This window comes from Kogia breviceps, chromosome 16 (assembly GCF_026419965.1).
Source record: "Kogia breviceps isolate mKogBre1 chromosome 16, mKogBre1 haplotype 1, whole genome shotgun sequence".
Classification (NCBI taxonomy): Eukaryota; Metazoa; Chordata; class Mammalia; order Artiodactyla; family Physeteridae; genus Kogia; species Kogia breviceps.
The window spans coordinates 45,302,649-45,328,939 of record NC_081325.1 but is presented as its reverse complement, the minus strand read 5'-3'; positions in this window follow the sequence as shown (position 1 = coordinate 45,328,939).

Genomic DNA, 26,291 nt, shown 5'->3' with positions numbered 1-26,291 from the left:
AAAACAAGTGTTTTCCTTAGATAATTAAATAGTCCCTAAGCAGTACTGTTAAACAATGCTCCAATATGATATTGAGTAAACATTTAGTCCATCCTTTACCTGTATCCAAATTTGGATATTTTTCTTAATGAAAGAAATATGTATTATCTCTTAAAAACCACACTTACCACCCAGACTAAATTCCTACCAGACTGTTTCTTTTTGACCTGATTAGATATTTGGAGACTATAGCAAATACACTTTCCCCTGTTTTATAACCATTTTTACCCATCTATTTTTGTCTAGAATTGTCAGTTTCTCCCTGGATGTGGAAAATATGATAGCAAGGAATGGAGGGTCATGGGTTTGTCTGTCTTCTGACTGTCATGAGGTAAAAGCTATGTAGGCAAGCACTGAACCCTCAGCCCCAATCCAGTTCATCTGCTTTCTAGTTATAAACCAATTAAATTTTGGCATTGGCTGTCATTCAGTTAAATTCTCAGATGTTATAAAATTCCACCTTGTTTGTGTCTTCATGAGAATTTACCCGTATTATCTCATCACTCAGGGAGTGGAGACCTGCTTTCATTATAGCGTGCTTGGTGTCGCTATTTGCTCATAGGAGAAGGAAAAGTAAGACAAACCATTTCAGAGGCTATTTTGAGTTGTACCATATTTGAACCAGGTTTTTGATCAATGTTACAGATCTTTCCATCAAGTGAAATTATTAAGAAAGTTAGTATTAGTTTCCTATACTATGCAAAATGTTTACTAATGAAGTAGATTTTGTGTATGTTATTATTTTTCACATAAAAGAGACTTTAGATTTAATATGGTAATGTTTAAATTTGTAAGCATCTTGACCATAACCTTAAATTTTTTTTTTCTGTTATACTAATGAGATATTTTTAGAAGAGTTCAGAGAACTAAAATCTGAAAACAAACAAACAAAAAACCACAAGAGCTGTTGAGCCTGGATATTTGCTGCTTTTTGTAACACTCCAATGTAGTCGTGCATTTTTAATGAATATTTGTGAATCCATATTTCTAATTATTCATCAAAATTCATTGTTAGATGCTATGAATATGTACAGCATTAATTTCCATGAATATAAAATGAAAATCAAAACACATGATGTTAAATCTGCAGAAACATTTCTCCAATATGATATTAGAGTTCATAATTATGAATAGTTTATAAGTTTCATATTTTACTGATAGTTTTAATTCAAAATTAATTGCATATCTTTGCACATTAATTGACCAAAATGCTAAACTTAATTACTAAGTAAAAAAATTGAGCATGTATTCTTTTATTTCAAAAAATATTAACTGATAAAGAATTTCTGAGTTGAACCATCACTAGTTTCACCTGTGAAACCTTAAAAAACAAAATCACACACACAAAAATACCTACCCATGGAATTCCCTGGCGGTCCAATGGCTAGGACTGTGGCTTTACTGTCAAGGGTGCAGGTCGGAGAGGTTCTGTCAGCCACTTGGTGCAGCAAAAATTAAAACAAAAACAAACAAACAACAACAACAAAAACAACAAACACCTACCCAATTTAGATTTCATGGATCAAAGTCTTCAGGGATTAGGTGGATGAATGCATGAGTGAATTTTTTTTAAGCTGCACCGGTAACTTGCTTGTAGATAAATTTTTTTTTAGCATTTACAGAAATGTCTATTGTAATTCTCTTAGCAAGTATTTACAGTATATACTAAAAAGGGACTAGTTCTTATCCAGGGAATTCTATAAAGACACATGCATTGGTTCAGCAAATATTTACTGGAAAGCCTGCTCTTTTAGGATTGATAATTCAGCAGTAAATGAGCCAAACAAGGTCACCCTCTCATAGAGTTCCCATGATAATTGGGGAAAAATAACATATACAAATACACATAAATTTACTCAGATATAATATCTGAGCTGCAGAATTCTACACAGGCAAATGACACAGAGTGGAAGAAATTAACATTTAATATCAGATGGTCAGGTAGTTCATCTCTGAGGAAGTAATATACTATTCTGAGATCTAAGTAACTTGAGCGAGCAATCCCTAAAAGATGTAGAGAAGAAGATTCAGGAAGAAAAAAACAACAGCAAAAGGACATGGATGGGAGTGGGCTTGGAATAGTTACAGACCAGCAAAGTGACAGATATCCCTGGAAGAGACTCAACAAGGGGGAGGGTCAGATGGGGTTAAGGGTTAAATTATGAATGGAATAATAATGCAAGGCAAGCCATTAGATTTTGTGCTACGAGGTAACATAACCTGAATTACAATTTCAAAATAACACCCTGGTGCTGTATGCAGAATAAGTTCTGAAGGTGAAGAGTAATGGAAAGAGGCAGACTAGTTTGGCAGTGAGGGCAAACAACCAGACAGATATGCTGGCGGTTTAGACTAGGCTGACAGAAGTGGAGGTCGTGAAAATGGTTACTTTGTGCATGTATTTTTAGAGGCAACCCTTTATTACATCATCTACTCTCTGTAGACATGAAAAACTGTTATGATTTCCTGGAGTGTTTCTTCATTTGACATACAGAAACACAAAATATAGAACACCAAAATTATCTTTCTCCTATTATTCCTCCAAAATAGAACCTTCCGCTAAATTTCCTACTTTGATTGATGGCACCCTTTTATTAGAACCAGAGAACTGTGGTGCCTTCCAGGCACTTCTCTTTCACTCCACTTTGACAGTCATTTCCTTATGTCACTGGTAGATACCTCTCCAAATTGCCCTCACCTCACCTCCATGTTGATTCTTCCTTAACCTTTGTTTCATCTCTCACCTGGACTCTTGCTCTAATTGTAAAATTTTCTGCCTCTGTCTTTTACCTTTCCACAAAGACAATATTGTGATTATTTTACTCCTACACTTTTATCCTTCAGTGGTTTCTATTCATCTTTAAAATACTTTTAAACTTCTCAGATTACCTCCCCTCCACCTAGACCCAACTCTTCCCTTCCTGAGGCATTACATGCTACAGTAATGTCAAATTAATTTGCAGTTTGCATACATGGTACATTATTTAAAACTTTCTCCTCCCAGAATGCTCTTTTCCCTTCATCTATTTGACAAACTTCCTTTTAAATTCATTGAAGCTCCCAGGATCAAAATAAAGAGATTGAATTTATCTATGTCCATTTATTCTGTTTGGGGCTTCACCTCTTATGTGACAAGCCCTTTTTCCCCAACCAGACAAAATTAATCACCAACTTCTCTGTAACTGATCATATCTCTTTTTAGAGGCTTTTTTTTTTCCAACGTCTTTATTGGAGTATAACTGCTTTACAATGGTGTGTTAGTTTCTGCTTTATAACAAAGCGAATCAGTTATACATATACATATGTTCCCATATCTCTTCCCTCTTGTGTCTCCCTCCCTTTCACCCTCCCTATCCCACCCCTCTAGGTGGTCACAAAGCACTGAGCTGATCTCCCTGAGCTATGCGACTTCTTCCTACTAGCTATCTATTTTACATTTGGTAGTGTATATATGTCCATGCCACTCTCTTTTTGAGGTAAAGAATCATACATTGCTTTTCAAAATATGGTGGCTTGCACACATTCAGTTCTCTTTCAGCATTCTTTGTAATTCAACTACAACAATAGAGGAAAGATAACTACTAAATTATATAGACTATTTAAAGATACACCCTTAAAGTATTCAATAATCCCTTACACAAACTCTTGTTTGATCTTGGTCTAGAACATCTACTTTCATCATTTTTTTTTTTTTTCACTGTTTTTCACTCTCACTGTTGTGGCCTCTTCCATTATGGAGCACAGGCTCCAGATGCACAGGCTCAGCGGCCATGGCTCATGGGCCTAGTCGCTCCATGACATGTGGGATCTTCATGGACCGGAGAATGAACCCATGTCCCCTGCATTGGCAGATGGACTCTCAACCACTGTGCCACAGGGAAGCACCTGTCATTTGGTTTTGTTTCAACATTTTTCACAGAACTAGAACAAAAAGTTTCACAATTTGTATGGAAACACAGAAGACCCCGAATAGCCAAAGCAATCATCAGAACAAAAAATTGAGCTAGAGAAATCAGGTTCCCTAACTTCAGACTATACTACAAAGCTACAGTAATCAAGACAGTATGGTACTGGCAAAAAACAGAAATATAGATCAATGGAATAGGATAGAAAACCCATAGATAAACCCAGGCACATATGGTCACCTTATCTTTGATAAAGGAGGCAAGAATATACAGTGGAAAAAAGACAGCCTCTTCAATAAGTGGTGCTGGGAAAACTGGACAGGTACACGTAAAAGTATGAAATGAGAACACTCACTAACACCATACAAAAAAAAAAAAAAAAAAAAAAAAACTCAAAATGGATTAAAGACCTAAATGTAAGGCTGGACACTATCAAACACTTAGAGGAAAACATACGCAGAACACTCTATGACATAAATCACAGCAAGATCCTTTATAACCCACCTCCTAGAGAAATGGAAATAAAAACACAAATAAACAAATGGAACCTAATGAAACTTAAAAGCTTTTGAACAGCAAAGGAAACCATAAAAAAAGACCAAAAGATAACCCTCAGAATGAGAGAAAATATTTGCAAATGAAGCAACTGACAAAGGATTAATCTCTAAAATTTACAAGCAGCTCATAAGCTCAATAACGATAAAACAAACAACCCAATCCAAAGATGGGCAGAAGACGTAAATAGAGATTTCTCCAAAGAAGATATACAGATTGCCAACAAACACATGGAATAATGTTCAACATCATTAATCTTTAGAGAAATGCAAATCAAAACTACAGAGAGATATCATCTCACACCAGTCGTAATGGCCATCATCAAAAAATCTAGAAACAATAAATGCTGGAGAGGGTATGGAGAAAGGGAACTCTCTTGTACTGTTGGTGGGAATGTAAATTGATACAGCCACTATGCAGAACAGTATGGAGGTTCCTTAAAAAACTAAAAATAGAGCTACCATACGACCCAGCAATCCCATTACTCAGCATATACCCTGAGAAAATGATAATTCAAAAAGAGTCATGTACCAAAATGTTCATTGCAGCTCTATTTACAATAGCCAGGACATGGAAGCAACCTAAGTGTCCATCAACAGATGAATGGATAAAGAAAATGTAGCACATATATACAATGGGATATTACTCAGCCATAAAAAGAAACAAAATTGAGTTATTTGTAGTGAGGTGGATAGACCTGGAGTCTGTTATACAGAGTGAAGTAAGTCAGAAAGAGAAAAACAAATACTGTATGCTAACACATATATATAGAATCTAAGGGGAAAAAAAAGGTCATGAAGAACCTAGGGGTAAGACGGGAATAAAGACACAGACCTACTAGAGAATGGACTTGTGGATATGGGGAGGGGGAAGGGTAAACTGTGACAAAGTGAGAGAGCGGCATGGACATATGTACACTACCAAACATAAAATAAATAGCTAGTGGGATGTAGCCGCATGGCACAGCGAGATCAGCTCGGTGCTTTGTGACCACCTAGAGGGGTGGGATAGGGAGCGTGTGAGGGAGGGAAACGCAAGAGGGAAGAGATATGGGAACATATGTATATGTATAACTGATTCACTTTGTTATAAAGCAGAAACTAACACACCATTGTAAAGCAATTATACTCCAATAAAGATGTTAAAAAAAACACACACAAAAAAACCTCAGGCCAGTTTGTTTTCTCATGTAATTTGATGAACAACCTCCTTGCGTGGGATATGGGACTTCCCAATATCTGCAGGTGCTCAGGGCTCACATATTAAGATGCAGAGACATCATCAACCACATTTTTCTAGTTGTGGCTATTTTTTTTTTTCTAATTCACTACTGTATATATATAGTATGAATTTAATAATTCAGATATGCTTCTTATACAAAGATGCCTGCTTCAGAAAATTACCTGTGCAATGGCTTTCCCAGCTAAGATGCATTGAGAAGACTGGTTTCTGAGCAGAAAACCACTTTAGAATATTTTCTCTAGCACAAGAGATAAATCCTCAGCCATTTCTTTGGCTGCATAATTAACTGACTTACTATATCCTAACCTCCATCTTTTCTAAAGCCTTCCAACTCCACTAAATCATATATAAATAATACGTATCAGTTGGGATCTAGACAGGAAAACATAAACCATACTAATTATTTTAACTGGAAAATTTAATATAAAAAATTAAACAGTAATTAGAGGACAGAAAGGCAGGGGGGGAAACAGAAGCATAACAGGAATCATATAACAGAAGCAGCAACTGTCTCTAAGTTTTTGTGAGGAAAGGGCAGAGGTTGCAGTCTATTAGAGCAGAAGAAACTTTCAGGCATCTCCTATGAAGGAGTTCCAACCTTTGAAGATGAGACAGAATCCACCTGAAGCTGGCATCTCAGGAACTCAGAGCAGGGCTTCTTTACAACTGAGACTCAGACATTCGAGTAGGAATGCTGCCCAGCATGTCTCTGAAGGCTACCATGGGCTGCTTTGGGGACAGTTGAAAAACCATTGCAAACTAGACAAACGGCTTGGGAGAGAATGACAAATTGCTGTTAAGATGACACTGAGAGGACCAACTGATTAGAAGAAGTAAGTCCTTTCTTTCTCCTCTTTCTTTCCCATCTCCCTCTAGTGATAGGCCAACGGAGAATTGTGGTTTGTAAAATCCCAGTCCGAGTTCCAAAAGGAAGATGGAAGTGGAAACATAGAGGAGCAACAACAGCTGAATAACCAACACACAATCCTTACAGGAACTATTGCCATTAATTTGAAAGTCTGATGTACATATCAATTCACAGAATAAAGGGATCCATGAGTTGTGTCCTTTGAACACAGGCTTCATGATATATTGTGAGTGATATCGGAACTGCTGTCAACTTACAGGTAATGAGTAAGACTAAATCATGTTCCTGGTTAATTATTTATTATTTACAGATGCAAAGCCAAATTCTTTGAAATGTTTTCATTAGTAAGCAGTCAATAATATCACCTGAATTTTCTCCTGTGGCCAAAGAGATAAAGTCAACCTAACTTTTCACAGAATTCTTTAACAGTCTGAACCAATTATGAATTAAGTTATTTCTATGCTAATAGTCATCAGCATATTCCTCTATATGTAGCACAATGTCTAATCAATTTGAATTGCATTATCCAGATGATTATATTGTTGCACTAGAATGAACTGTCATGTGTCCCCAATATCCAGCATGGTGTCAGACATGAAGGGGACCCTCAATATATTATTGGTATAAAAAACAAAAGTCATTTATTCTTTCAAATCATGCCTTGAGACATTTTACATTTTCACTAACTAGAATACCAGGATAATATACAAAAAGCCAGTGACTTGCAAGTATTAATATTATGCTTATTTCCAAAGTTTCTAGCTCTCATCCAAAGATACATTCATTGTGAAAATCTGCCTTCACAAGAAAAAGGTAAATTTTATTTAATGCCTAATTATACAACGTAAATTCAATATGTATGATTTAATGTTTATTATAAAGCCTTAGTCTTTTTAGGTTTCTGTATTTCATAAAGAGAAATGATAGAATATGCTGCAGACTGATCTGGCTCTTTCAATCATTCACTGTTTTTTTAATTAAAATACATTTAAAAATGTGTTATTAATCACAATGCTCACAGAGGTCAGATGGAGTACAATGCATTAAAGATCTAAAATGCTCTTGAGGGACTTCCCTTGTAGTGCAGTGGTTAAGAATCTGCCTACCCATGCAGGGGACACGGCTTCGAGTCCTGGTCTGGGAAGATCCCACATGCCACAGAAAAACTAAGCCTGTGCACCACAACTACTGAGCCTGTGAGCCACAACTACTGAGCTCTCGTGCCACAACTACTGAAGCCTGTTGCTCTGCAACAAGAGAAGCCACCCCAATGAGAAGCCTGTGCACCACAACAAAGAGTAACCCCTGCTCCCCACAACTATAGAAAGCCCACATACAGCAACGAAGACGTAATGCAGCCAAAAATAAATAAATAAATAAATAAATAGATTTTAAAAATGCTTTTGAAAGCATTTATGTTAAATGTAGCAGTACAAACAAAAACATATATATATTACATATATGTCATAGTACATATATTCAAATTAGCTTTAAAAACAATGTATTAAGATAAAACATTTTATAATTGCTTATATTTATAAAATCTTCAAAATGAAATTCATGTTTTACACTAGATATATTATTATATTGTATATTAATACTTCATGTTTTTATGTTTTATATTATGTCAAATACATAATATCTCTCTATCTATCTGATTTGTTAGTATTATAGCTGTGATAGTTAATTTTATATGTCAACTTGATTGAACCATGGATGCCCAGATTAAACAGTGTTTCTGGGTATGTCTGTGAAAATGTTTCTGGATGAGAATAACATTTAAATTGGTGGACTCCATAAAGTAAATTGCCCTCCCAGGTGTAGTTGGGGATCCTCAATCCATTGAGATCCTGAATAGAACAACGGGCAGTGGAAAGAGGAATTCATTCTTATTTTCCTGCCTCACTGATGGAACTGGAACATCTCATCTTTTCTTCTCTTGCTCTCTACCAGTTCCCCTGGTTCTCAGGCATTTTGACTCAGACTGAATGACATCACTGGCTTTCCTGTGTCTCCAGGTTGCAGACAGAAGATTATGGGTGTTCTCAGCCTCCATAGTTTCATGAGCCAATTCCTCCTAATAAAGCTCCTAATATATAAAGTATATATTTTATTGGTTTGTTTCTCTGAAGAGCCATAACATAACCACCAGTCAAGGACCAATATATTCTATCCGTGGTATAATACATAAAGAACATAAAGAGAAATAAGACCACCTTTATCCTCAAAGAAGTTGACTTCTCAATCTTATCAGTAGATCACAAGTATTTTGGAATAGTGGTGGTGTCAATAATAATAATAAATATTTAAATAAATAACAATAATAACATTTTGAATTTTCATAAAACTGTACATTTCTCAAAATGATTCTGGATGCATTCCCTGATTTCTTATTTTGTTCTATGAATTAATGCTAAGATGTAGAAAATTTTCATACTATATTCCTTTTACAAAAATGAAGTCAGTGGTAGTTCATAAATAAAAAGATTTGTATACTTTAATTTTTATGTATAATTGAACTTAAAATTTAAGTTTAAAACTATTATTCCACAATTAAATTATATGATTATTCCCCATATTACAAAAAACTATAGTTTTCTAGAATTTGAAATAAAAATGTGGTTTGCCATTTGCCCATTAAATGATAAACAGTCTGAAGTTTCTAAGCATAAATGCCAATGTGAAACATTGTTTCTTCTTCTACATTTCTTCAGGATCTAATTTATTTGTTTTCTTTTGTGATTTGCTCTTCCCAAAACAGAAAGTATTGTTTTCTTTTCTATGCTCCAGTGGCAAAATTCTTAATTCTACCTTAGAAAATGTATCCTACATAAACACTTTCCAGATCTTCTCAGATGTAAGTTATTTTATTTGGACCTGAAAGGAATAGAGACTCTGAAATGTTTAAGAACGTGAAGACACCACGGTTACACTTGTCTCTACAAACTCACTCATATATGTTCAAAATTCAGGATGGCATTTGGGATCCTGAAACTTCCTATATGGGTCTCCCAGATGCCAAAAGAGGAAAAGCAAATGCCTTTACTGATCTAGATGAGCAGGTGACAATCTCTGAATGAAGGAAACTTCTGGTAGACTTGGATGATGCTAAGGCAGAAACACCTGTAAAGAATACCTGTAAGTAAGCCACTGCTTCCTCTATTTACCTCCATGTCTTCAATCTAAGTACAAGGAAATGTCAACCTCAAGTACACCTAAGAGGGTAGAGAAAAAAGCATGAAAGAAAGGCAGGGAAAGCTAACTCACAATGTGTTTGTAAGTAAGGGCATGGTTAATCCTACAAAGTTCTATGGAGTTGACATGACCCTTCATGATTGCCTCAAATTGTGGAAAGAGGACAAGGCCTTCAGAGCCCTATATCAGCGGGTTGATGTCCCTTGTCAAATCCCTCTGTCTTGTCAATTTATCTCAATTGTATTGTTTCTTTGTCTAAAAGGTATAAAAGCTTCCTGCTCTGATCACTTCTTCAGGTTTTCATTCTCTTGGGAATACTCCCATGTACATGTAAAAATTCAATAAAATGGGTATGATTTTCTCCTATTTATCTGTCTTTGTAAGTTTAATTTTGAGAACTAGCCAGGGCCTGAAGAGTATCAAGGAAACAATTTTCTCTCCTCTACAGTATTGACTGTAGGCAGACTGCTGGAAGGAGGGATAACCTTGGGGAGACATTTCCCTGGGGCAAGGCCCAGTGAGAGGCACCTGTGAACATTCAACTGCTGATACTTTTTAGCAACACTTGACATTGATGTGTTAGCCCTGAAGTGGGCATCCAGGCATATCATCACATTCATGATAATAATCTCTCAAAGATTAAATGTTTCCCATCTGTATGTCTTCTTTGGAGAAATGTCTCTTTAGAGACACATAAAAAGATGCTCAACATTGCTAATTATTAGAGAAATGCAAATGACAAATACAGTAAGATATTGCCTCACACTAGTCAGAATGACTGTCATCAAAAAATCTGCAAACAATTAATGCTGGAGAGGGAGTGGAGAAAAGGGAACCCTCCTACACTGTTGGTGGTAATGTAAACTGGTACCACTATAAAAAACTGTATGGAGGTACATTAAAAAATTAAAAATAGAGCTACCATATGATCCAGCAATCACACTCCTGAGCATATATCTGGAGAAAAACATGGTTCAAAAGGACACATGCACCCCAATGTTCATTTCTGGACTATTTTCAATAGCCAAGACATGGAAACAACCTAAATGTCCATTGACAGATGAATGGATAAAGAAGCTGTGGTACATATACACAATGGAATATTACTCAGCCATTAAAAAGAATGAAATAATGCCATTTGTAGCAACATGGATGGACCTGAAGATTATCATACTAAGTGAAGTAAGTGAGACAGAGAAAGACAAATATCATAGGATATTGCATATGCAGAATCTAAAAAAAAAATGATACAAATGAACTTATTTACAAAACAGAAACAGACTCACAGACGTAGAGAAGGAACTTATGGTTACCACGGGGAAGGGTGGGAAGGGGAAGATTGGGAGGTTGAGATTGATATGTACACACTGCTATATTTAGAATAAAATGTCTTTCCATGAAAAGAAAATTACTTTTTTCCCATTAATATTAAATTTATTTACATGCAAGTTTCTTTTGTCACTAATATTAATGCAGATATTTCTTCCATTATATTTACTAAAAGATTTTTTATTGAAGAAAAACTTGATATTTGTCTAATAATTATATAACTAACCATTTTACTGAATTACTTTTTAATTTTATTACCTTAGGTTCTACAGATATATGATTATTCCCATAGGTATATCTAGTCTACTCTAAGTTAAAATAGCAATTTGTTCTTGGAAAAACAAAAACGGATCCATTATCATCATTAAAGCATTAAATATAAGTGACATTATTGGTCAACCATTTCTTCAGTAGTCAACAAATGAAACAAACATGTGATAGTCAATGTAGGGAACCAGCTGCATGGCACAGGAAAATCAGCTCAGTGCTTTGCAACCACCTAGAGGGGTGGGATAAGGAAGGTGGGAGGGAAATGCAAGAGGGAGGGGATATGGGGATATACATATGCATATTGCTGATTCACTTTGTTATACAGCAGAGACTAACACAACACTGTAAAGCAATTATACTCCAATAAAGATGTTTAAAAAAAGATACAAAAGAACAGTACAGACGAAATCAATATTAACAAAGCAAACGATGCATGAAATTGGAACTACTCTGCACTGACAATGCTAGAGTAGTCTGAAAGAAGACCTTAACCCTATGGTGCCAAATACTCATCTAAAAAGATAACTGCCTGGCTGCTTTCCTTTCTGTGTTTAGCTGTTCTCAAGTCATGAGAAATCCAAATCAGCTCAAACATGCCAAAAAATGCCTATCACCAGGGAAAAGGATGTGGAAAGTAATTCCTAAAATGCCAAATTCTTGTAAGTCAAATGAGCATCTTTCAGGTTTTAACTGTTGCCATAATATTTTTCATCCTTCTCAGTTTTTATAAAATTAAACAATCAGAGAACTGGTTGACACTTTAAAAATGTTAAATAATCATAATAGTCATCACCTTTTCCTGTTCCTCATGTTAATGAGAGGCTCATGTGTTTCACCATTAATTATGATGACAGAAATTTTTCTCTATCACTTTATTGTTTCTCTTCTTATACATGAATATAAAGATGAAATGCAGAGCTATATAAACATATATATACTGTTATAGAAAAATTATGTTAAGAGAGTATCTAATTTCTCATTATGTTCCAAACTAATTGATGTGATTAGAATTTATTTATTTCTCTGCTAGTTGCTAAAGACATCATTACTTATTGTATCATTTCTTTTTTGTTGTTTAGTTGTTTTTTCCTGGTAATTTTTCTCAAAAACCCATGGAGTGGATATAATTCATTCAGGTTTGCATATTTAAACATCTCTTCTGTTACTTTTTACTTTGAATGGGATTATAATGAGAAATAAAATCTGAGACTTTTTTTTCTGAGATTTAAAACATTTGTTCTACTATGTTCTATCATTGATTGACACCCTGCAGAAATCTAAATCTACCCTGATCTTTCTCTTTTAAGGTTTTTCCCTGTGTGTGTATTTTCTTGTCTGGATGCTCAGAGAATATTTTATTGGTGATTTCTAGTGAATTTAAAAGAAATCTATATTTGTATGAATCTATTTGAATACTGTTTCCCAGGAGTCAAGTTGTCTTTTTTCTTTTAGCTTACTTTTTTTTTTTTAACATCTTTATTGGAGTATAATTGCTTTACAATGGTGTGTTTGTTTCTGCTTTATAACAAAGTGAATCAGTTATACATATACACATGTTCCCATATCACTTCTCACTTGTGTTTCCCTCCCTCCGACCCTCCCTATCCCACCCCTCTAGGTGGTCTCAAAGCACTGAGCTGATCTCCATGTGCTACGTGGCTGCTTCCCACTAGCTATCTATTTTGCGTTTGGTAGTGTATACATATCCATGCCACTCTCTCACTTTGTCACAACTTACCCTTTCCCCTCCCCATATCCTCAAGTCCATTCTCTAGTAGGTCTGTGTCTTTATTCCCATCTTGTCATTAGGTTCTTCATGACCTTTTTTTCCCCTTAGATTCCATACATATGTGTTAGCATACAGTATTTGTTTTTCTCTTTCTGAGTTACTTCACTCTGTATGACAGACTCTAGGTCCATCCACCTCACTACAAATAACTCAATTCTGTTTCTTTTTATGGCTGAGTAATATTCCATTGTATATATGTGCTACATCTTCTTTATCCATTCATCTGTTGATGGACACTTAGGTTGCTTACATATCCTGGCTATTGCAAATAGAGATGCAATGAACATTTTGGTACATGACTCTTTTTGAATTATCATTTTCTCAGTGTATATGCCCAGTAATGGGATTGCTAGGTCGTATGGTAGTTCTATTTTTAGTTTTTTAAAGGAACCTCCATACTATTCTCCATAGTGGCTGTATCAATTTACATTCCCACAAACAGTGTAAGAGGGTTCCCTTTCTCCACACCCTCTCTAGCATTTATTATTTGTAGATTTTTTAATGATGGCCATTCTGACTGGTGTGAGATTATATGTCATTGCAGTTTTGATTTGCATTCCTCTAATGATTAATGACGTTCAGAATCCTTTCATGTGTTTGTTGGCAATCTGTAAATCTTCTTGGAGAAATCTCCTTTTAGGTTTTCTGCCCATTTTTGTTTGGGCTGTTTGTTTTTTTGATACTGAACTACATGAGCTGTTTCTAAATTTTGGAGATTAATCCTTTGTCAGCTGCTTCATTTGCAAATATTTTCTCCCATTCTGAGGGTTGTCTTTTGGTCTTGTTTATGGTTTCCTTTGCTCTGCAAAAGCTTTTAAGTTTCATTAGGTGCCATTTGTTTATTTTGGTTTTTATTTCCATTTCCCTAGAAGGAGGGTCAGAAAGGATCGTGCTGTCATTTATGTCACAGAGTGTTCTGCCTATTGTTTCCTCTAAGAGTTTGATAGTGTTTGGCCTTACACTTAGATCTTTAATCCATTTTGAGTTTATTTTTGTGTATGGTGTTAGGGAGTGTTCTCATTTCATTCTTTTACGTGTAGCTGTCCAGTTTTCCCAGCACCACTTATTGAAGAGGCTGTCTTTTTTTCCACTGTATTTTCTTGCTTCCTTTATCAAAGATAAGGTGACCATATATATATGGGTTTATCTCTGGGCTTTGTAACCTAGTCCATTGATCTATATTTCTGATTTTGTGCCAGTACCATACTGTCTTGATTACTACAGCTTTGCAGTATAGTCTGAAGTCAGGGAGCCTGATTCCTCCAGCTCCATTTTTCTTTCTCAAGATAGCTTTGACTATTCGGGGTCTTTTGTGTTTCCATACAAATTGTGCAATTTTTTGTTCTACTTCTCTGAAAAATGCCATTGGTAGTTTGATAGGGATTGCATTGAATCTGTAGATTGTTTTGGGTAGAATAGTCATTTTCACAAGGTTGATTCTTCCAATCAAAGAACATGGTATATCTCTCCATCTATTTGTATCATCTTACATTTCTTTCATCAGTGTCTTATAATTTTCTGCATACAGGTCTTTTGTCTCCTTTTTTAGGTTTATTCTTAGGTATTTTATTCTTTTTGCTGCAATGGTAAATGGGAGTGTTTCCTTAATTTCACTTTCAGATTTTTCATCATTAGTGTATAGGAATGCTAGAGATTTCTATGCATCAATTATGTATCCTGATAATTTACCAAATTCATTGATTATCTCTAGTAGTTTTCTGGTAGCATCTTTAGGATTCTCTATGTATAGTATCATGTCAACTGCAAACAATGACAGCTTTACTTCTTCTTTTCCAATTTGGATTACTTTTATTTCTTTTTTTTCTCTGATTGATGTGGCTAAAACTTCCAAAACTATGTTGGATAATAGTGGTGAGAGTGGGCAACCTTTTCTTATTCCTGATCTTAGTGGAAATGTTTTCAATTTTTCACCATTGAGGACAATGTTAGCTGTGGGTTTGTCATATATGGCCTTTATTATGTGGAGGTTAGTTCCCTGCATGCCTACTTTCTTTAGGGTTTTTATCATAAATGGGTGTTGAATTTTGTTGAAAGATTTTTCTGCATCTATTGAGTTTATCATATGTTTTTTATCCTTCAGTTTGTTAATATGGTGTACCACATTGACTTATTTGCATATATTGAAGAATCATTGCATTCCTGGGATAAACCCCACTTGATCATGGTGTATGAGCCTTTTAATGTGCTGTTGGATTCTGTTTGCTAATATTTTGTTGAGGATTTTTGCATCTATGTTCATCAGTGATATTGGCCTGTAGTTTTCTTTCTTTGTGACATCTTTGTCTGGTTTTGGTATCAGGGTGATGGTGACCTCATAGAATGAGTTTGGGAGTGCTGTTCCCTCTGCTATATTTTGGAAGAGTTTCAGAAGGAGAGGTGTTAGCTCTTCTGTAAATGTTTGATAGAATTTGCCTGTGAATCCATCCTGTCCTGGGTTTTTGTTTGTTGGTAGATTTTTAATCAGTTTCAATTTCAGTGCTTGTGATTGGACTGTTCATATTTTCTATTTCTTCCTGGTTCAATATCAGAAGGTTGTGCATTTCCAAGCATTTATCCTTTTTTTTCAGCTTGTCCATTTTGTTGGCATAGAGTTGCTTGCAGTAATCTCTCATGATCCTTTGTAATTCTGTAGTGTCAGTTGTTACTTCTACTTTTTCATTTATAAATCTATCGCTTTGCGTCTTCTCCCTTATTTTCTTGATGAGTCTGGCCAATGGTTTATCAATTTTGCATATCTTCTCAACGAACCAGCTCTTGGTTTTATTGATCTTTGCTGTTGTTTCCTTTGTTTCCTTTTCATTTATTTCTGATCTCATCTTTATGATTTCTTTTGTTCTGCTAACTTTGGGGGTTTTCTTTGTTTGTTTGTTTTTCTTTCTCTAATTGCTTTAGGTGTAATGTTAGGTTGTTTATTTGAGATGTTCCTTGTTTCTTGAGGTAGGATTTTATTGCTATAAACTTCCCTCTTAGAAATGTTTTTGCTGCATCCCAAAGGTTTTGGGTCCTCTTCTTTTCATTGTCATTTGTTTCTAGGTTTTTATTGATTTCCTCTTTGATTTCTTCAGTGATCTGTTGGTTATTATGTAGTGTATTGTTAAGCCTCCATGTGTTTGTATTTTTTACATATTTTTTCCTGTAATTGATATCTAGTCTCATAGCTTTGTGGTCAGAAAAGATACTTGATATGATTTCAATTTTCTTAAATTTACCAAGGATTGCTTTGTGACCCAAGATATGATCTATCCTGGAGAATGATCCATGAACACTTGAGGAAAATATGTATCCTGTTGTTTTTGGATGGAATGTCCTATCAATATAAATGAAGTCCATCTTGTTTAATGTATAATTTAAAACTTGTGTTTCCTTATTTATTTTCATTTTGCTTGATCTGTCCGTTGGTAAAAGTGGGGTGTTAAAGTCATCCCCCAATGATTGTGTTACTGTCTATTTCCCCTTTTATGTCTGTTCGTATTTGCCTTATGTATTGAGGTGCTCCTATGTTGGGTGCATAAATATTTAAAATTGTTATATCCTCTTTTGGGATCGATCCATTGATCATTATGTAGTGTCCTTCTTTGTCTCTTGTAATAGTCTTTATTTTTATTTTTAATTTTTTGCGGTATACGGGCCTCTCACTGCTGTGGCCTCTCGTGCCGCAGAGCACAGGTTTTGGATGCGCAGGCTCGGCAGCCATTGCTCACAGGTCCAGCAGCTCTGCAGTATGTGGGATCCTTCTGAATCAGGGCATGAACCCACATCCCCTGCATTGGCAGGCAGGCTCCCAACCATGGCACCACCAGGGAAGCCCAATAGTCTTTATTTTAAAGTCTACATTGTCTCATATGAGAATTGCTAGTCCAACTTTCTTTTGATTTCCATTTGCATGGAATATCTTTTTCCATCCCCTCACTTTAAGTCTTTATGTGTCCCTAGGTCTGAAGTGGGTCTCTTGTAGACAGCCTATATATGGGTCTTGCTTTTGTATCCATTCAACCAGTCGGTGTCTTTTGGTTGGAGCATTTAATCCATTTATATTTAAGGTAATTATTGATATGTATATTTTATTACCATTTTCTTAATTGTTGTGGGTTTGTTATTGTAGGTCTTTCTCATCTCTTGTGTTTCTTCCCCAGAGAAGTTCCTTTATCATTTGTTGTAAAGCTGGTTTGGTGGTGCTGAATTCTCTAAGCTTTTGCTTGTCTGTATAAGTTTTAATTTCGCCATCAAATCTGAATGAGATCCTTTCTGGGTAAAGTAATCTTGGTTGTAGGTTTTTCTCCTTCATCACTTTAAATATGTCTTGCCCCTCCCTTCTGGCTTGCAGAATTTCTGCTGAAAGGTCAGCTGTTAACCTTATGGTGATTCCCTTGTGTGTTATTTGTTGTTTTTCCCTTGCTGCTTTTAATATTTTTTTTCTTTGTATTTAATTTTTTATAGTTTGATTAATATGTGTTTTGGTGTGTTTCTCCTTGGATTTATCCTGTATGGGACTCTGTGCTTCCTGGACTTGATTAACTGTTTCCTTTCCCATATTAGGGAAATTTTCAACTATAATCTCTTCAAATATTTTCTTAGTCCCTTTCTTTTTCTCTGCTTCTTCTGGGTCCCCTATAATTTGAATGTTGGTGCATTTAATGTTGTCCCAGAGGTCTCTGAGCCTGTCCTCAGTTCTTTTCATTATTTTATCTTTATTCTGCTCTGCAGTAGTTATTTCCACTATTTTATCATCCAGGTCACTTACCCGTTCTTCTGCCTCAGTTTTTCTGCTATTGTTTCTATCTAGAGTATTTTTAATTTCATTTATTGTGTTGTTCATCACTGTTTGTTTGCTCTTTAGTTCTTCTAGGTCCTTGTTAAACGTTTCTTGTATTTTCTCCATTCTATTTCCTAGATTTTGGATCATCTTTACTATCATTATTCCGAATTCTTTTTCAGGTAGACTGCCTATTTCATCTTCATTTGTTAGGTCTGGTGGATTTTTGCTTTGCTCCTTCATCTGCTGTGTGTTTTTTTGTCTTCTCATGTTGCTTAACTTACTGTTTGGGGTCTCGTTTTCACAGGCTGCAGGTTCGTAGTTCCCATAGTTTTTGGTGTCTGTCCGCTTTGGCTAAGGTTGTTTCAGTGAGTTTTGTAGGCTTCCTGGTTGAGGGAACTGGTGAGTGTGTTCTGGTGGATGAGGCTAGATCTTGTCTTTCTGGTCAGTGGTCCACGTCTGGTGGTGTCTTTTGGTGTGTAAGTGGTCTTGTTATGATTTTAGGCAGCCTCTGTCCTAATGAGTGGTGTTGTGTTCCTGTCTTGCTAATTGTCCTAATGAGTGGTGTTGTGTTCCTGTCTTGCTAATTGTTTGGCATGGGGTGTCCAGCACAGTAGGTTGCTGGTCATTGAGTGAAGCTGGTTCTTGGTGTTGAGATGGAGATCTCTGGGAGATTTTTCCCATTTGATATTACATGGAGCTGGGAGGTCTCTTGTGGAGCAGTGTACTGAAGTTGGCTGTCCCACCTCAGAGACACAGCAGTGACCCCTGGGTGGGGCAGCAAGAGCCTTTCATCCACACGGCATTGGCTGGTTTTCCTTCGACTCAGGGCTGCCTCTGATGTAGCTGTGTTGAAGATGATGGAAAAGCCGAGTCTGCAATGAGTGAGCATCCCCTGCTGGCTTCATGGAAGTTAGTATTATTTTTCCCCATAAAATGTCAGGATCAGCTCCAAACTCTGGAACTCCACACTCAAGAGGCCCTCTTTTTCATGTTGTCTTCTTTCATTCAATATATTCAAGTCTTCCTTCATTCAAATTATGTTTTCTTCAATGATAATTTTTCTTCTGTGTGTATATATATATATATTTTTTTTTTTTTTATTTTTTTTTTTCATGGTACATGGGCCTCTCACTGTTGTGGCCTCTCCTGTTGCAGAGCACAGGCTCTGAATGTGCAGGCTCAGCAGCCATGGCTCACTGGCCCAGCCACTCTGTGGCATGTGGGATCCTCCCGGGCTGGGCCACAAACCCATGTCCCCTGCATCAGCAGGCGGACTCTCAACCACTGCACCACCAGGGAAGCTCTCTTCTGTATATATTTTTAAGTTTTATTTATTCTTTTCTCTTCTTCAAAGTAACAATTACATCAATGCATGATCATTTTCCTCTTTCATGTTTATTGCCTGCTTTCTAATTCTCACTTCTTTTTCCTTTTTACCTCATTTTTTGTTCACTCTCTGCCACTGAAACACATTCTTGACTGGATTATCCATGTTCTTTTTTGTTTTTTCTTCTTCTTTTATTTTTCCTTTTTTTTTTTTTTTTTTTTTGTTAACAGTATGACCATTTCCCAGATATTTCTTTTTCTTGCATTTATTTACTAAGCTCTGCAAGCTCAAAACTGATCTCTTATTGGTTTTGTAACATTTCTTCCTTGAGCCATTGATCATCTGCTCTGAGGCTTTTAAATATCATATTGCAGTTAGGCTCTTAGATTTTTATGCGTAATTGTTTTTCATCAAAGTTTTCATCTTTCTCAATGTTGTCTTACTGGGTTGGTGTTATTTCTCTGAAAAAAATCATTATCATGCTCCTGATTTTCCTATTTTTATGTAGTTTTCACAATAGTTCTTCTTTTTTTTTTTTTTTTTTTCATCAGTACACATAATTGAATGAGGAGAGCTCATCCTGGACCAATCATTTCCTAGAAAAAACAGTGATGGAGTAAAGCCAGAAGATTAAAAAAAAAAAAAAAAAAAAAAAAAAAAAGGGTTCCAGGCACCTAGAGCAGAGAAAATTTGTATTACATTCTACTGTCTATTACACACTTCTCATGGCAATCTTACTTTTAGGTATACTTTGTACAGGCTAACAGGTATTAATCCTGGCTCACCAGAAACAGTGCACAGGACATTTATTGGAAAATTTGAGTATCATTAGCTTTATTATCTTTCATTCATCCTTCGATAACAAAGACAGGCACCTGCAGATGTCTTTTCACTTATATTTTTCTTCTGTCCTTCCACATAGTACACTGGTTTGTGCAAAGATGACATATCTGAGATTATTTTTTCTGTTTTATATTCAATTTCTTCATTCCTTCTTCTCTAGGATATCAAACTAAGGCCAGGAGGCAGATTTAATTTTACATACAGACCATACTTACCAATTTGATTGATTCAAACATGGCATTATTTCTTTTTCCTTTTATGGAGTCCCATCTGGTTGGGGGAACTCTGTGTTTTGCCTACCAAAGCAAAAAGAGAAGGAGAAAAATAGAGAAAGAGAGCCTTATTTAAAATTGTATAGACAGAATATCAATATCAGAATGAATATCCAGAGGAGAAATTAATCTTGAGAAGACTAAAAATTCAACTGGAGTTAGAAGGGAAAAAAGGATTATAGTAATTGAGAACTAGGTAGTGGAACAGTGTTTTGGTTATTTTTTTAAAAAATATTATCCTGCTCCCAGATTTGAAACCAAAAATCTTCCCCCTTACAGTTTTAGTAAATAAACGGAGTTAAGTACAGCCACATCCATATTGAGCACATTCTTACTGGATGTATTCAATATAAGACTTAATGGGGGGGGGGGAATCTGCATAATATTTATTCTAGCAGGCAAACCATATAAAAGAGGTGTCATAATATCTTTTGATTTCAGAAGTACTTGATAACAAGAATAGTGGGCAGGAGGGAAAAGACATATATTAAGGTTTTCAAAGAGGCTTTATCTACAAAGCAAAATATTTTAAAATGCATGTTTTAACTGTTACCTAATAAGTTCATGTATTACACATGTGTTTGACTGTATTAATATTATCATCATTACAACTATTAATAGTAGTAAAATTATACTTTAAGAAGAAAATTAACAAAAACAACAAATGAAGGGGAAATAAGGGACAGAATGACAGGAAGTTTGGAAGAATGTTGTGTCAGAGTACATAAAAACCCAATTAGGCATGTGGTCCACATCAACTTGCCATGAATGGAAACAATGGGCTCAGAACTACAAGGTAGGGATGTGAGATCAGAGATCAGAAAAATGGAGTATTCTGAAGGCTACGAATTCAAGGAATTAGTACTAAGAAACAATTATTTGAAACTCAGTACATCAAAAACTAATGAAGTCAGAGGAAAATTACAAAAACTAATTATTGGGGCAAAACATCAGAAGAAATTCACAGAAAATCTTACTTGAGGCTGTGAGGTCCAACATTTTTCCTAAGACTTCTAAAATGTTTTACATCAAGTTGGATATAAGGGACTGAATTTGCAAAGGAAGTTCCTTAAGTATGAACTACTCTGTCTGACCCAGCCATCTCCCTTTCTCCAGTATTCACCAGGAGCCTACGCTGCAGGACACTTCCTTGGTGCTCTTGCTTCTGGTTGAGTTTCACAAACATGAACTCTCAAAAGAATACTGGAGGAAAGGATCAAATGTGGTTAAGGTTTTTATTCCTCTGGATCTCTTCCTGTGACAATGGCTTGAGCTACCTGCTTCCCTTCAGATGATTTGGTCAGCTTCCTCTAGAGGTCCTTCAGTCCTAGGTTTGGTGAGAGAATTGTACTGCTACTGGCGTTGGGGTGCTGCACTATGCCTCCCAGTTTTCCAAAGCACTCCTCATCCTTTTGTAATTGGTCTCTTAATGTAACTTTCCTCAGTTTCAATCTCAGTGTTCCATCTGCTTCCTGAGAAGACCCTGAGAGATTCAAAGACTGCTTCAACCGTCAACTTCCTATGTACTTATCAGACGTCATAGTCCTAAGTAAACAAAAAATCAAGCTCATTAACTTTCTTTCCTTTTTCCCCTTTTCCCCTCTGCCTTCCCTCTCTTCTCCTTTCCTTCTTTTTTTTCTGCTTTCTTTCTACATAATTTTTCTTCTTTCTACTCCCTCTCCTGCCTTCCTTCCTCCTTTCTCCTCCCTTTTACCTTTTTTGTTTTTCACTCAAAAACATCTATAGAGCAGCTACTAGGTATTGTTTAAAGGGATAGCAAGAGAAAAGTAACTAAAAGGAAAAACCTCTACTCTTTTAGATCTCATGATCTAGTGGAAGAAGACAGAAAATAAACAATTACTTAGTACATTAGGCAACTGTATCCATTTTGGACAAAAATAAAGCAGGGAAAAAGGCTACACTGGAGATGTCTGGTGGGTTGTGCTATTTCAGAAAAATATATTCTAAAATGTGAAAAAGTCACATTTAAGTACAGAATGAATGGCATAGAGATAAGTGAGGAGCTTGGAAGTCATGCAGATGCCTGGGAGAAGAATATGCCAGGCAAAGCAAAAGACAAGAGAGAAATCCCTGACCCTAGGTCAAAACAATGCGTTTCTCTCTGTTGTCTTTACAGCTAAAAATAAATGAATTTTATGTTAATCTGAGGCAATGCAGATATTAGAATTTTCCCAATAAATAAAATAATAAGATAAAACTATTCAGTAAACTTTTTGCTGTTTTGTTCTTTAACAATATTGATCCACATAAAACTACATGGACAAGCCTTATATGAAGATTTATATTCTACTTTAATCTTATTTAGTCTTTATTTTTTTCTGTTTAACCTTATTTAAAAATTTCAACTTTGAAATATTTAGTTTCTCTGCTGGCTTACTTTGAAAAAATCAATTTTAACATCATTAAAAGTCAAGACAAGTAGGTTTAAAAAGAATTTTCTAATTTAATAATTTATATTTAGAAATTTCAGCTATGTAATTATCTTTATAATTAGCAATAATATTTTAAAGCAATCCTTTATTACTTTAAATTATATCAGTCTGCTGAAAGCTTGAGTATTCAAATGTGTTGTAATTATTCCATGTTTAATTCATTTAGATTGATATATTTTATACAAAAAATATATGAACAAACAAGAGTCTGATTCAGCATTCTAAAATTCAGGTAAGTCAGTTGCCTGGGACACCTGTACCAAACATATTTTCTATATATTCTTTGATAAAATTTCTGACTTTAGTTTTATTATGATACCTGTCAACTAAGAATATAAACATGTAAAATTTTATTTTTATATTGAAATGTGATTATGACAATTTATTAATATTAGAATAACAATTTTCAACAGTAAGAACTTTTATTCAATTCATTACCCTCACAAGAGATGTACTAAATTAATGCCAAAGCAAATTTTATTTAGAATAATTACTGTAAATAATATTATTCTGCTTTAGTTGTAATTCTTCTATTAAATTAAAATGTTATTTTATTAGTTTAAGAGAAATAAAATGATTCACAAAGTAAGTATAAAAAGAATATCAAAGGGATTCTTGAATCATTCTATTTCTAATTGTAGAGTGTTTTTGTTTTTTTTTTTTTTTTTTTTTTTTGGCGGTATGCGGGCCTCTCACTGTTGTGGCCTCTCCCGTTGCGGAGCACAGGCTCCGGACGCGCAGGCCCAGCGGCCATGGCTCACGGGCCCAGTCGCTCCGCGGCACGTGGGATCATCGGCAGGCGGATTCTCAACCACTGCGCCACCAGGGAAGCCCTGTAGAGTGTTTTTGAAATGCTATTTATTGAAGGTAAGGAATTAATATTTTACATTATAACAAATTTTACAAAATAGCTAATAAAGAAATCCTACATTGGATATGGTTTCTATGGTATTTTTGATAAGGCATCTAGAATAGTACTACTCAATTCTAATAAAGAATAAATTTGAACTGTAGAATCTTAACTAACAAGAAACTCATAGGAAAATAGTAGCATCTATTATTTTTGTATCTTTTCTGTTTTAGGGACAAAGTATGAAATAAGTGAATATGGGGCCGTGTATCCCCCCAAAATGGACCATTTCACTGCATCTGTCAGTCTTAGACTGCACACACCTCACAGACCACAACCCCATCCATCTTTACCTAGCACTGCATAATAATTCAAAAGTAATGCTCACTGATAAAGTGAATAGATTTCTAAGTTTAAAATGTATAAATTAATGCAAAATTTAAAAAAATAAGTTTATACTCTTTCAGACTAGTTATGAAAATATCCCATTTTTATTTATAAACATTTTATTTTCTAATTTTTTATTAGGTACTTACTTTAAGGGATATGAATTATTTGGGTATTATGACCCTTTTAGCCTAAATGATGTTTTCTTAATATTGACCTTGGTGTCTTAACTTCTTTCACTAAGGAAATGTCAACTACTTTGGAATTGTAAAAATAATTTTTTGTTGTTGTTTTGGTGGTGGTAGTTGTCATTGTTATTATGTGTGTATACTCATAATTTTATATTTATCACATAAGATTTCATACATTTATGTGGTATAATGGAAAATAATCTAATTATTTCAAATAATTAAAAAATGTTTATCTTTATTGAGGTATACTTAATATGCAAAAATTGCACATATTAAATGTATACATTTTGATGAGTTTGGATTTTTTAAACTTTGTCACTTTTATTACTGTTCCCCAGAGACAAATGCTTTTAATTTCTTCTGTTTTAAGAGTTTCTGGAAGCTATCTTCATATTTCTAAGTGATCATCTTGGATTATTTCTTGATTGATTATGTTTACTCATTAACCATTGACCTAATATGAATGATAGATGAAGAGTTAATTGATTTACATTTCCTATGCTTCTCATAAATCTCTCCTTTCTAATAATTGCATCATGTTTTTATTACCTGTACTTATTATTTTTTAAACTTTAAATAATAATAAGCTTAAATAGGGACATTTTACTTTATTAATATACAGCAGTGTTTACTGATTCTCTTCTTCAAAGTAAGAAAAGGTTATCAGAATTATTAACCATTATCCTGCCCCTCCACCCCATATGTTCCTTCCAATGTTACATTTATTTACATTGGTGGATAAAATTTATGTTTTATTTTTAATGATAATTACATTTCTGTGCTTAGTAATTTTTAATCTAAAATTTGAATATCAATAAGTAACCTTTAATATGGTGTGTTTATGTAAATATTATTTACTGATGATCCAGTTAGTGAGATCAAAGGGATTGCACCTCCTTCTCTGGCTCTTAGTGTGAATGCCCTGTGCCACTCAAAGGAGAAAGTTTCTAGATACAAGGTCAAGTAGATTTTCTTTCTAAACTTCACTAATTGCTCAAATTTATGTTACATGTTAGTTCTATTTATATTTGAATGATGACATTGTTGCACAGGAGTTTTGTTTTGTTTCTTTTCCTAGAACTTTTGGTTGCCTTTCCAATTTCTTGTTGGGATTTGGAAAATATTTCTCCTTTTTCAAATCCAAACACTCATTAAGGTTTTAGAATTCATTCTAATCTCCAAAATGAACATATACTTGCTCATAAATTTTGCTCTAATTTTGGCCAAGTTACCTTTCAGGCCTACTGTTTTCCTTAGCTTTTTTCACTGAACTAATGGACGACCTGTATAATTTCTCATATACTACACTATCTTCATTTTTGGTTTCCAAATTCTAGTCATTTCCTTTAAACAGGTTTGTGGGATGTAGAATTTCTTCATCTAAGCAGTTCTGTAAGTTACATTTTCTTTTTAAATTCTCATACTTTTTGGATATTATTTGGCTAAGATATAAGATTCCAGAAAAAAACCCAAATTTTTTAGAAGTTTAAAAGAATTGCTACCGTCTTCTATCATTGATTGCTGCTGCTACATAACAGGGCCCAATGTCATGGCTGAACAAAGTTGAAGAAGGGAGTTTCTAAAGTAAGCACTGAGTTGATGTGAGTTGTCTGGGGATGTGGGGTGCATGGGGCAAGGAGTAATAAGCATGGTGGAATACCTTTAAAGTGGTTTAAACAATGTTATGACAGGTAAGATAGTGTGGTTTTGATAACTCTTTTCCTACATAGAATTTGCTACTGATACGACTTTTTCTCTTCAACAAGGAGAAAGGCTTTGGAACTAGAGTGTGTGGAAGACAAGAGGTGGAGAATGATATAGATGAGAAGATAGTGATCACTTGCCAACTTGAGTAATTAATCATTTTATTTTTATTTTAGCTTAAAATTTCCAAGTATATACCAGAGTTGGACAGAAAATTTGTGATGCTTAGTTTTAATCAGTTGAAAGTTCTTAAGAGCAGAAACTAAAATTTATAGGAGGAGGTAGATATTCTACC